At 34.2% G+C, this 13,739-nt stretch overlaps 1 pseudogene; it reads right to left on the minus strand.

Annotated features, from left to right (window-relative positions):
* The window catches only part of LOC100718579 (vomeronasal type-2 receptor 116-like), a 52,671-nt pseudogene extending 40,008 nt beyond the window's left edge, over positions 1-12,663 (minus strand).
* Positions 12,664-13,739: the final 1,076 nt, after the last annotated feature.

The following is a 13,739-nucleotide window of genomic DNA, read 5'->3' on the forward strand; positions in this document are numbered from 1 at the left end:
ACCTGCATTGTTATGTTTTTATGTTCTCTTTTATGTCAATCTTCCCCTTATTCATAAAAAAATTCATTTATTTTTTTAGTTAAGGGAATAAAATCAAAAAAATTAGCAGGATATATTATAGTAACTTTTTGATTTCCTATTAACTTGATTTGAAGCCATGTATTACTCCCACTATTTGGTTTTGCCTGATCAGACTGTGTTCTGTTCTGTTTGATAGTATCAATTTTGAGGTTATAGCCAACTAGTTTGAAGGCACTAAGATTCACTATGATGCCCATTCTGGTTTGACTATTATCTTCTTTTGAATTCTTGTAATGTTTTCAATGTTCAGTTTTTATTGGTGTTGTTCTGTACTGTTTTGTTCAATTTTATCTTACCTAATGATATAGGCAATTCTTTTTAAGGAAGCAAGAGGCATTATGGTAACCATTGTTGAAAACCTTGTGTTCTGCTTTTACATCATGTGCTATGTCTATCCTTTGTTTTGACTGACTGCTTTGTTTTGTCGTATTTGGTTTTATTCTCTTACAAAAATGTAATAAGAATGATGGGAGTAATGAAACCCAAACTGTGCAAATTTTGTTGTAGAAAACAGAGGAAAATAAAGGGCTCCAAATGATACAACTGCAAGTGTGTTTAGGTGTGTTAAGATAGATGATCATATTACTGAATTTTTGTTGGATCATTGAACACAACTGTTTGCAGTCTCACTGTTTGAATGTCCACTTTGTATGCTTTAATCCTGTAATGTAAACAACTATTTCTAAGATGACAGTTTGAAATCTGTTAGCTAGTGATTTCTTACCGTTTTATTTGGTAAATCTGTATTACCTGTACCCTCATAATGTTTTGGTTTTTTTCCCTTGTAAATAAAAAAAAAGATGTAATGTTTTTGTAAAATGTAGTTCTACTCGGCTATAAGGAATTACCACATTGAAATAATTATAGGTAAATCTATGCAACTTGAGATCGTATCCAAAAGTGAAATAGATCAAACTCACATGTGAAAATACTGTATTTTCACCCTAGTGTAAGAAATGTAAGAGTACTTAAGATAAAAAATGTCCTATAAATACAGTGAAAGGATAAGAAGGGGAAATAATACCTCAGGAAAAAGGAGGAAAAAGAAAAATGAGGAAAAGTAAAAATATCTAAATTTGTATGAACACAAAGGATAACTAGGGTGATTGTGCTATAAAATCTGTAAGTTCTAGGGGCAAAACAGTTAATATTCATAAGACGAATAATTTTGCATGTTTGTGTCTGGTGATCTGAGGAAATCTTGAGGATCACTAGGTAAAACAGCCACCTTTTTTCTGTTCCTACCACCTTGTTTGAAGGCTTATATTGTCATTGTTTTGGGCTCTTTTGTATTATTTATTTGTCTTTTTTGTTTCTTGTTTTTATAGTAATCTGCTTTATTTTGTTTTTCTCTCTAATAGAAAAAGGATAGGTATACATGTATAGTGTTATATATGCCTAGAACTTCTCCTAAATAGTTTTCACAAATGGATTATATTATGCATGATGAAATGAACAGCTCTTTTGAAGAAAGAAACATGATGGTGTCAATTGCTGATTCCGTATCTTCATGCTGTGAAATTGAGTAATGCATTTATTCTTTGTTCAGAGTTGCATTAGTCTATTTTGTGTTGTTTAATTTAAACATATATGAAGGTATGGATAGCTATTGTGAAATGAACAAGAGACATTATGTCAGCCATCGTTGCTTTTCCTATTGTCTGGTTTTGAAAGCCTGTATGCCTTCATCACTTTGTTATGATCAGTTTTATACCATTTTGTTTTGTAGGAATTCATTGTATTTGAAGATACAGACAACTATTTAGAGGAAAACAAGTGACATTTTGGTAGCCACTGTAGATCTAGTGTTGTCTTGCTTTGAAATCTGTGTCACTTCCATTGTTTTCTTCTGATACTCTTGGTTCTGTTTTGTTATGTTTAGTTTTACCCTCTTTAAAGTAAAATTTCTCACAACTTCCATTTTCTATCTGACTATACAGTGTCTGACCCATAGAGTATACCTAAAAAATGAGTTCATCAATAGCTGAAGAATTGGCAGAATTCAATAAAATTTAATTACATGCATTGTCAAGTTTAACCCAGAATAGTTTTGGTAAGATTTTTTTGTTTTCTTACAAGGTATTCAAGACCATGTACTTGCTAGACAGTTGCTTATGCTCCTAAGGTGAATCCCTCACACCAACCCAATTTAGATTTGTAAGTATCTACAAGTTTCCCAGGTGTCCTTAAGAAAATCAAAGAACATGTTTACATGAATGTGGCATTGACATCTTTTAGATCAAGCCAATTAGCTTGCTTTTTGTTCGTCCTCCTTGACAGTGGTTCTTGATGGAGAGTCAATTCAAGTCAACTGAAAAATACTACCTTAGCAATAAGTGTGATATACAATGCCTTGTATTTTCTAGAAATTGTACTAAGATTGTTGGGTGAAGCACATGGAATAAGTGGAGAGAAGCACCTTGATGACACTGTATGCCATTCAGAGAAGACACATTACCTGCCATGGGGAAAACGTCTTCATTTGTCTATTTCTCATTGATGGCCCTTGTTCTTCTGCAAAAAGCATTGCATGGAGGGCATGAGCAACAGCATACACACCATTGTATATATTGTAGCTCCTGTCACTCATGGTTGTGTCAAACCATTTGAAGGCAACCAAGCTAGAGAGGAATTAGGTATACAGTTCTCCAATGCACAGTCAGACTCAGAGAAGGAGCAGTGGAAATTCTTGTACCAGTAGATAAAGAGATACGTGTCTTCTGGGTATTTGAAAGGAGTGGCTTCCTGGACATAATTTTTGAAACCTGAAATCTCTTCATAGTGGTGTGAAAAAACAAGGACCCCATGGAAAGAGTCAAGTATGAAATTTCTTCCATCCAGGTCTGCTTGCCATTGTGAGTTTGTCACCCAGATTTTCCATGTCATTAAGTTTTGCACTATGTTGTAGCTCACATCATTTAGACTACCAGTGTCATAGTAAATAACCACCACATTCACTGATGATGTATCTGCAGTCAGGATATCATGTTTCTGCATGGCTGAGAAATATGACACAGTGGAACTTGCCACAATTTTCACAAAGGCTACACAGACTCTGTTCCTGTCCATCTCAGTTCTCATATCTGAGAGAAACTGAAGACCCTTATGGCCTTCTGTGATGAGCAGGCCCACTCAGGTCCAGTGGAAATGAAGCATCAAGGACACCATGGCAAAGGCCAAAAACGTGTCCTTTTGAGCGACCTGATGGAGCAAAGGATACTGGCCACTCTCAGACAGTGTAGGATCAAACAAACCATAGTAAACCTAAAATAAAGAGAAAGTTGGGTAATACACTGGTATTGATGTAAAGCAACAGTATTTCTAAAGTGTACTGAGTATGCTGCACTAGTTTTAGGAGAAAAACCTGCTCCTCCCTTTTTTCCTAAACATTTACCAGAACAGATTTTTGTTAAAAATGAGTAAATCATTCAGATATCCAAGAAACACACTTTTCCTTCTTTTTTGCATGTTTAATCCAAAAAATGATAAGGAAAAGAAGTTGTATATAACCGAGGAAATCTCTATTTATTGACTCTGGTGCATTGTACCATTTGAAAGACAATAATGCAGTCATTTTTAAACCTTTATGCTCCTGGTAGCTGAAATTCCCTGTATATGTTTCCATGATTTCCTGTCCCAGCAACCCTCACCTGGGGAAATTTGTAGAGTTTCAGTAGTGATCCTATCTGAGCTGATGTATCCCATGGATTTTCTGTCAATACTGCTGCACATTTATTTTCTTTCTTATATGTGTAATTAGGTATCTCATGCTGTCCTGTGACCAACAGAAAGGAATTCTCTAGTATCCTCCAATGACTGTAAATGAAATTGTGGAACTCATAGCCCAGAGAAACGTTGGGTAAAATATGAGGATTCCTGTTGATCTCTTCTACAGCAAAAGTGAAAGCCAGGTAGTTCTGGTAGTTGCTAGGTGTAAGCCTGCAAGGAGAACACACAGGTCCTTAGAGAAAAGTTTCCATCCATGATTGTCTTCCAATTCAGTAGAGTATGATTTCTGACCCAAATGCTTGTGTTCTAACCACACATTCATATATTTATAACCTAAGTGTGAACATGGTGATATTAGTAGATTGACCTTTTAGAAGGCAGTTGTTATTAAATGAATCATGGGGGTGAATTTCTCATAAAGGGGCTTAGTAGCCTTACAAAATTTCCAAAAGAGTTGCTTCATTAATGTTATATTTGCTATATAGTTAACATGATCATGCTACATAAATTCAGAATAAAATTTGTATACTTGAACTATGCAGGTCTTTTGAAAATGTTATATTTTTAAAATAACCTTATAGTTTCCAAGGAGAAAAATAATATATTTATGAGTAACATATGGTATCCAGGACTAACAAGCGTCCATTTCTGCTTAAAAGCTTCATTTTAGGTAAAAATATTTCCTTAATATTATTATTTAAGTGTATCCAAAACAAAATTGCTATTCAGTCTTATGCATGTGAAGAAATATTATTCTGATTATATATTAATCTGCTTGATTTAATGTTTGGGTAACATAATATGTAGAGGCATTTTACACTGCCCCTATCAATATAGAGAATTGAATGTGATAACTAAAGATAAAATTAAAGATAAAACTAAAATTCTTTTAAGTGAAATCTTAGATTTGCTTAAAGAACAAAAGTGAGTCAGCACTGGCATAGAAATTCATACTCTTTCAAGAGTTCACCACACAATCATCCACCCTTCTACTGCTGAGAGATTTCTGTTAATACAGCTGTAAAATTGCTACTGACACAGTGCAATCTCCTTTCATTGTTGTGGTATAAATCTTTTAAAAGCAGTATGAAAGTTTTAAAAGCACGAGTGTTTTCATTTAAAAAGTTCCCAAAACAGAATTTATTTGTTAGCATCATAATCTCTTATTATTACTCTGGAATTTCTAAGTCACAGAATTTATATTCAGCAAGTTAGTAGAGAAAAAAAGAACTGAAGATAAAAGCCAACATTTTTTTTAATTTAAGAGGAAAAAGAGAAAAACACAAAACAAAACAAAGTGGTGTAAGGGTACACGTAATACAGAACTACAAAAAAAAAAAAAACATAACAGTAAGAAATCACCTGTTAGTAGATTACATATTATCATCTTGAAAATAGTTGCTCAAATCACAGTATCAAAGAATACAAGGTGGACATTCAAACAGGGAGACTGCAAACAGCTGTGTTCAATGATCCAAAAACATTGATATAGTCAGCTATTTAACACCCCTAAACACACTTGCTGTTATATCCGTTAGAGCTCTTTTTCTTTTTTTTTTTTTTTCTTTTTTTTTCCCTCACTTTTTTACAACAAAATTTACACATTTTGGATTTTATTACTCCTTAGTGCTTATTACTTTTGGGTGGGGGGAGAGAATAAAGTCAAATATGGCAAAACAAAGCTGTCAGTCAAAACCAAGGATAGACATAGCACATGGTGTATAACAGAGTACAAGGTTATCAACAATGGTTATCAACGTTGTCTCTTGTTTCCTTAAAAAGAATTGTCTATCTCATTAGATATTATAAAGTTGGACAAAACAGTAGAGAAAAAGACCAATAAAACTTAGGCATTGTAAACATTACAGGACTTCCAAAGAAGACAATAGTCAAACCAGAATGGGTATCTTAGTGAATCTTATTGCCTTCAAAGTAGTTGTCTATGTCTTCAAACTTGATACTATCATATAGAATGGAACAGAGTCTAATCAGTCAAAACAAGATCATGGGAGTATTACAGGACTTAAAACAAGTTAATAGGAAATCAAAAAGAGTTACTATTTATATATCCTAATTTTTTTTCATTTTTTCTTGAATTAAGACAAACATAAGAAATGACTAAATAATTTTTTAAAAGAATAAGGGGGAGATTGAGATAAAACAGGACATAACAATATAACAATAGAGGTCAAAGCATGACTGTTTCAGCAACCTAGTACTTCACCACCATATAACCTGACTTAATAGTAGTTACCATAGTGTCTGTCTTTTTCCTTGAAATATTTGGATAAAACTTCATATACTCTAGCTTCAAATATTTCCATATCAAGAGACCCAGAATAAAGCCTTTCTAATTAATGAGTGAAAACTTTATAAGGCTTCAAGGCCACCTAATGGGGAATCATGATTACCACATATTTTTATATATTTGAATCATTACTTACATTAGGGAAACTATTCGGTATTCACACATGCGAGATTGATTTATTTCACTTATGAGTATGGTCTCAAGCTGCGCCCATTTATTGATAAATATCTCAATGTGATCCTTCTTTATAGCTGAATAATACTCCATTGACTAGAAATACCACCACTTTTTTTATCCATTCCTCGGTTGATGGACACTTGGGTTGTTTCCAAGATCTGGCGATTACAAATTGTGCTGCTATAAACATAGGTGCACATATATCACTGTGGTATGATGCTTTCAGTTCTTCTGGGAATATGCCTAGAAGTGGAATAGCTGGAATAAATGGGATTTCCAGTCCCAACTTTTTGAGAAATCTCCAGACAGATCTCTACAAAGGCTGTACCCGTCTACAATCCCACTAGCAGTGCAGGAGAGTTCCTTTTTCCCCACAGCCTCTCCAGCATTTGTTGTTGGTTTTCTTGATCCTGGCCATTCTTTCAGGAGTGAGATGGTATCTCAGTGTGGTTTTAATTTGCATTTCTCTAATGACCAATGATGATGAGCATTTTTTCATGTATTTATTTGCCATTTGCATTTCTTCATCTGAGAATTGCGTATTCATCTCAGATGCCCATTTTTGGATTGGATCTTTGAATTTTGGAGGTCTGAGTTTCTTTAATTCTTTATATGTTTTAGACAAGAGGCCTTTGTCTGAGAGAGAGTTCACTAAAATCTTTTCCCAGTTTGTGGGTTTTCTTTTCACTATGCTGGAGATTTCTTTTAACGTGCAGAAACATTTTAATAAGAAGTGGTCCCAGTCATTGATTCTGGGAAGTATTTCCCGTGCAGTTTGAGTCCTGTTCATGAATTCCCTACCTACTCCTATGTCTCCAAGGTTTCTACCCACTTTGTCTTCCAATAGATTTAGTGTTTCTGTTTTAATATTCAGATCTTTGACCCATTTAGATTTTAATTTAGTACATGGTGATAGACATGGGTCTAGCTTTAGTTTTTGGCAAATGGAGAGCCAGTTTTTCCAGCACCATTTATTAAATAGACTGTCGTTCTTCCAGTGAACCTGCTTGGCTCCTTTATCAAAGATAAGGTGGTTGAGTGTGTTTGTAGTTGTGGTTGTATCTTCTAATCTATTCCATTGATCTTCAGCTCTGTTTTGATTCCAATACCATGTTGATTTTACTACTGTTGCTTTGTAGTATAATTTCAAGTCAGGGATTGTGATGCCTCCTGCTTTGTCTTTGCTGCTTAGAATTGCCTTTGCGATTCTAGGTCTCTTCTGGTTCCAGATGAAATTTAGGAGTGATTTCTCTAGATCTATAAGGTATGTTGATGGTATTTCTATTGGGATTGCATTGAATCTGTATAACAGTTTTGGGAGAATGGCCATTTTCACAATGTTTGTTCTTCCTATCCATGAGCAAGGGATGTCTTTCCATTTTCTGAGATCATCTTCAATTTCCTTTTTCAGTGTATTATAATTTTCACTGTATAAGTCTTTCACTTCTTTCGTAAGAGTAATTCCTAAATATTTCATTTTTTTGCTTGCTAATGTGAATAGTCCAGTTTCTTTTATTTCCCTCTCTGTGATTTTGTTGTTTGTGTATAGGAATGCTATTGATTTCTGAGTACTGATTTTGTATCCAGCCACATTACTGAATTTATTTATTGTATCTAAGAGTCTTTCAATGGAATTTAGGGGGTCTTCTATGTAGAGTATCATGTCATCTGCAAACAATGATAACTTAACTTCTTCTTTTCCTATCTTTACCCCTTTTATTTCTCTTTCTTGCCTAATTGCTCTGGCTAGTACTTCCAGTACTATATTAAATAGGAGTGATGATAAAGGACATCCTTGTCTTGTGCCCGATTTTAAAGTAAAGGCTTTCAATTTTTGAAAGCCAACATTTTTATGGAAATGATTATTCATGTAAAAAATAGAACTATATTCTAATGCATGCCCCAACTATATCTAAGTAAATGAGAATGAAAAAGAATTACAATATAAAACTGGTATGTGAAACTCCTTTGTGATAAAGATACATAGTGTAGCAAAAGCTTTAACAAAACTTATAGTAAGATTTCTTTAAAAGCCCTTAAGATATGGTAAAGAGATAAGAGCCCTAAAAATAATACTTCAGAAATTTTAATAATAAAACTTTCTATCAATGTTGTCATTAATAAATATTTAAAGATGTGATATTTTATATGAATGGCACATATCACACAACTACTATAAAATATTCAAAATCTGAAAAGTAGTGAAACTTTCAGAACACAAAAGGAGCATGGTATTTAGAGAAAAAGCAAGTCAAGATAGAGCTGCATCAATGGAACAGATCATAAAAATAATCTGTTTATGTAACTTGCTCTGTATCTCATTATCATCTATCATTTTTAATCACAAAATTGGTTTATAATTTCTCTATTAAATTATGGTATTGATAGCAAAAATAAACTAATGTGAAAAAAAATTAATTGAATACAAACATTTATTGTTACATCAATTTTTTTTTGGACTTTTTCGTTTTTATCAATACCAGGGATCGAACTCACTACTGCCTGCTTTCAAGGCAGGCGCTTATGCTGCTGAGCTAAATCCTCACGCCCTGTTAAATAAATTTTAAGTACTAAGTAATTAAAATGTAGAAGTAATAATCTCAACACAAATGTACTTTCAAAATTATAATTGAGATGCATTGCAAATAGGAAAAAGAAAACTGGGAGGTTTTTTCGCTAGCCTAAAAAGTTATATCAATTTCTGTTTAAGCATGATTTATATAAACCCATTTACAGCAACAAAAGCCTAGTAAATAATTTTAAAAATACCTAATCAAGAGTATTTTCTTTTCCTTAATATGTGAAAATGATTCTATAAATTAGAAGACCTTTCCTAAGACAAAAAATTGATGAAGGGTAAGTCATAAAATAAAATACTTAAGACAATGCATACAATATAATCAATCCCGATGTTAATTAAAAATAAGCCTGTGTATAAAAATGCTGCCATTTCTTTTACCTCAACTTAGGACAAGTGTCCAGTGTAAAGGTTATGGAGATATTGCTTCCTTGAGTGGCTGTGTTAAAGTGCTTATTATGTTGTTGTAGAATGTGGCTTGATAACATGTGTACAACAATATAAAATAGATAATTTGGAATACAGCCATTTTACTCTTGAACATTCTCTAGATTTAATCAGGGAGGATTCCTCTACACATCATATATCTATTATCCTCCTTAAATGAAAAGAGGAACTAATTAGAAAAGTTGGAATATTCAAAAAAGTGTGAAAATTGACATAATAGGTTGAAAGTATATAAATTTTGCATGTATAAGAATTAGCGTGAATTTATATAATATTATGTTATATAGGACAAAAAGTTGATGCAAATATCAACAGAGATAAAATGATGCTACCTTGAATATATTTATGTGCAGAAAAGCCAATAATAGAATATTAAATATTGTGACTACTGCATTTGCAATGTGATCCTGCAATATGTTAAAATTAGATTCTTAAGTATATGGTTGGTATAAAATATGTGACTTGATTAAATATGAGCATTTTTATTTTTACAAAAGTTCTTTTCTTTCTGATTTTATCAAGAACCAAAATAATCTTCTAAGTCCCTAAACTCTCATTCCTGGTAGATACATCAGCCTGAGCATAAAACTCAGAATTTCACATGTGTTCTTTTTCACCACAGACAGAGATTACAGCATATGGGTACAACTTAAAAGCTGACTGATTATCTGAACGTATGAGGTGATTGTAAAAAACAATACATGAGTGGGGACCTTTTCGTCTCCTCCCAGGAATAGAAACAGAACCTAGATGCTTGAACTACTCTTGAAATCTGACAATGCTTGGTATTTGATCAGTTCCTCACTGTAATCAGATGATGTCTGATCCTACTGGGATTTTTATAGTTCAAATCCTCAGGCAGCTTTAGTTACACTCCCTGATTTCCTGCCTGCATCCTCCCGGTTATCACTAGACACACATTAGCCCATCCACCTTTCAGAATCCACTTTCCTAAATGAACCACATGTCATTGCATTCTCTACTGAAGGTTATATCTTGATCAAATAAAACCTTTTTAATCTTTTCAGTAAGTGGCATGAGTAAGTAATCCTTTCATAGGGTTTATTCAATTTTTAGCAGAGTTCTCTGAGTAAAAACATCCAAATATTCTGATCTGTTTCTAACAAGAAACATTCAGTAGCAAGAACCAAAATCAAGCCTTCTATATTAAGCATATCAGTAATAACACACATTTTAGAAAAAGAGGAAGAAAAACACACTTTCAAGGTGTAATGAAATTCCTAAAATCAAGCTGATAGAGAAACTTCAGCAGAGGAAATCTTGGAGCCCAGGAATTTGCTGGTAGCATAGTCTGCACAGTAAGTCCCTGTCTTGAAAACTTTGTAAACATTTGGAAAGTGTCTAGGAATAAAAATACCAGCAAACCTCTGGATGTTATAAGCAGTATGAAATAGGTAGAGATTCTATTTGCAAAGGGAAAAGGCCCACTTCCCTTATTCTACTGTCTCTGCTCAGGTTGTTGCCTTAAAAGACTATAGTCACAGCTGGCTAATATAGGGACCTGAAGTCACAGCTATCAAATGCCTCTATCACCAAGAAAAAAACAATAAATCAAAGATCAATAAAATGGTTACACAGAAGAGAAAGAACAGAAAAAGTTACATCACCAGGTTGTAGAAACTTCCAGCCCTGAAATTCCAATTCCAGTACTGAGTAGTCTCTTCATCTGGTCTTCAGTGTTCTAATTGGGAAGGTCAGGGCAGAGTGTCCTCTCTACAGATGAGATCCTAAAATCCTCCTACCAGTGAAGGCCATTAAAATCCAGTTGAGACAAATGTGGCAGTAGCTTAACTTTGCATGACCAGAAACAGAGTCTGTAGCCTCCAAGACCTGCTCACACAACTGGTGGAACAAACATCTGTATCTTATGGACAGTAAGAAAGAAATTTCTTGGGAGCTAACCAGGCTAACAGTGAGTTTCTCTTCATATCAGGTTGTGCAGCAAATATCCTAATGTTTAGCTTTTATAACATGGTTTTGACACTCCAGGGATGATCTTTCTGTATTTAATTTTAATCCTTCATGAGGACAGCTGCAAGAGGAACACTATGGAATAAAAACCTTCTATAAGACTCAATCTATTACTGTTCCAATGGCATCTCTTTTTTTCTCACAAAAGCACAATTCATTTGCTAGAATTTTCTGATCCTTGTAAAAGCTCTCATGTAATTATATGCTTGGCATGAGACCTGAATAGTGCACAGATACACTCATCCAACTGAGGAAAAATCACATTGGCAGAGAAAAGTATCACAGATCATTTATGCCTTGTTCTGGACTTAGGAATGCTGTGGATCCCTAAAGTGGTTTTTTTTTGTTGTTGTTCTTGTTGTTACCAAGGTTCAAACTCATGACCTCACACTTTCCAGGCAGGCACTTATGCCACAGAGCTACATGCCCACCCCCTAACGTGTATTTTAAATAATTACTGAATATTCAGAAGAAATAGTTTCTCCAAGCAGAAGGGGAAACATATGAGAAGACAATTTGTGAAAGTGTAAAGGATTTTTTGCATAGTTAGATAAACATCCGCAAACCCTTCATTGTATTAGGGAATGTTTGGCAAAAGCCACTTAGCATTCAGTTCAATCCAAGGATTTCAGCTGTGATGAAGAACATCACCTAATTTCATGCAGTATCATCTATGTAGGAGGAAGGACATGGACCATAGAATATGGTGGAGAGTGGGGTCCCTTTCAGGATCCAAGAGTCAGAACAATTTGCTATGAACACAATAAACAAAAAGAACATTTTCTTCCTCATTCCAAAATATGTTTAAAAAGAACAAGAAAAATAAATAGTCAGGCCTGTTGGACACATGTGCATAGCAGAACCGGATAACACCATAGAGGATATTGATACATCAATGTGAAGATCCTTACATATTATCTATTCTAGTGTCTGGAAGAAAACAAATAAACAAAGATGCTTACTGGATGAAATAGAAATCTCGAGTTGGCTTTATATGAAAGATACCAGTATAGTAAATATAGAAATAGAGAGACAAAAAACATCCAATCACCACATCTCCATCCTTGTGCACACTGGTGCTCCTTCGTAGAAGGCAGGCTTCATTGTCAAAAAAACACACTAAGATAGGAAGCTGCAGGGCAAGGAAGAAAATCATCGAAGGCAACATCTTATACATATGTGCAATGCTTTAGACTGAGTTAAGAGGAAACATTCAATGCAGGGCAGGTATGTAAATATATTATGTGTCTGTACTTCAGCATGACATTGTGTCTGACTCAGGTTGACACTCTGATGCCCCAATTCCTGTCACCAGTGACTGTCCCATGTCCCTGGAGAAGGGTGCCACCATTGTCCCTTGGGCTCCACACCTGAGGGTGGTGTCCTAGAGAAAAATACCAGCCAGAAAGCATCCTTGAGTGTCACTTTTTTCACCTGGAGCCACCATGATGTAATACAGTTCCAGTGATAGCAACACCTCAGGGACCCCCTCCTCCTGGGCAGGTTTGTTCCTAAGTCTTAGTCATTAAGTCAGTCAGGCAGGAACCATTAGAGATTTGCTATTTGTTTGCATTAGAATATTTAATGTTACTGTTCTGGTATTGTGCTTTACAAAGTGGAAGAATAACGAGTATCATACGACAGGCCCATGATTAAGATTTTCACCCACAGAACTTTCTCTGCAGAACTGTGTCATCTGTGTACCAGCTACACACTGTAACTGACATCCACACCCGCTCTTCACTGCTTGTGGTACAAATAATTGTACTACAGTCAAGAATCCCAAGTTAGTTACTGGAGACCACTGAAGAAAGTATAATACATTTTTGAATTGTGTAATTTCTCATACTTCCTTACTGCTTAATTTTTTCAAGTATCTTCTTTCTATGATTCAGTATATTGTAGTATTCCAAATGTAGTCTTACAAACTTGGCTTCCACCAGTATTTAGGCTTTTGTGAGAACATGCGTCCATGTTTTAAATTTCTTTTTCCCTCAACTTCAAGCAGTGGAGCAATACTGAAAATGACTTCTGTATTTACCATCAGTCAAATTTTTGAGGAGTAGGAAAGTATATAGAGCATTTACAGCCATGACACCTAGTGGAACTTTCATAACAAGTAGATTACTATGAGTAATAGGGTATTTGTCCAATCCATTTTGTATTTGTCAAAATTTAAATAACCAGTGCAAGGAATGAGCCTCAGTGTAAACTTAAACTTCAGCTATTGTATATTTATCAGTATTGTATTATACACTTGTAAACCCAATCAGACAATCTTTTAAACATGCAAGGAATTATTGATTTTTCAAAAAATAAAGTTAAAAATTTAAAGTGTATAAATTTTGAGAGAATAGTTTCCAATTTGTAAAATGTTGATCTCATGTTCTTATTAGCTTTGAAAAGTAGCTATTTAAAAATATAATT

The sequence above is a fragment of the Cavia porcellus genome, unplaced genomic scaffold (assembly GCF_034190915.1).
Source record: "Cavia porcellus strain 051 isolate PalLab524CR breed Dunkin Hartley unplaced genomic scaffold, mCavPor4.1 scaffold_17, whole genome shotgun sequence".
Lineage (NCBI taxonomy): Eukaryota > Metazoa > Chordata > Mammalia > Rodentia > Caviidae > Cavia > Cavia porcellus.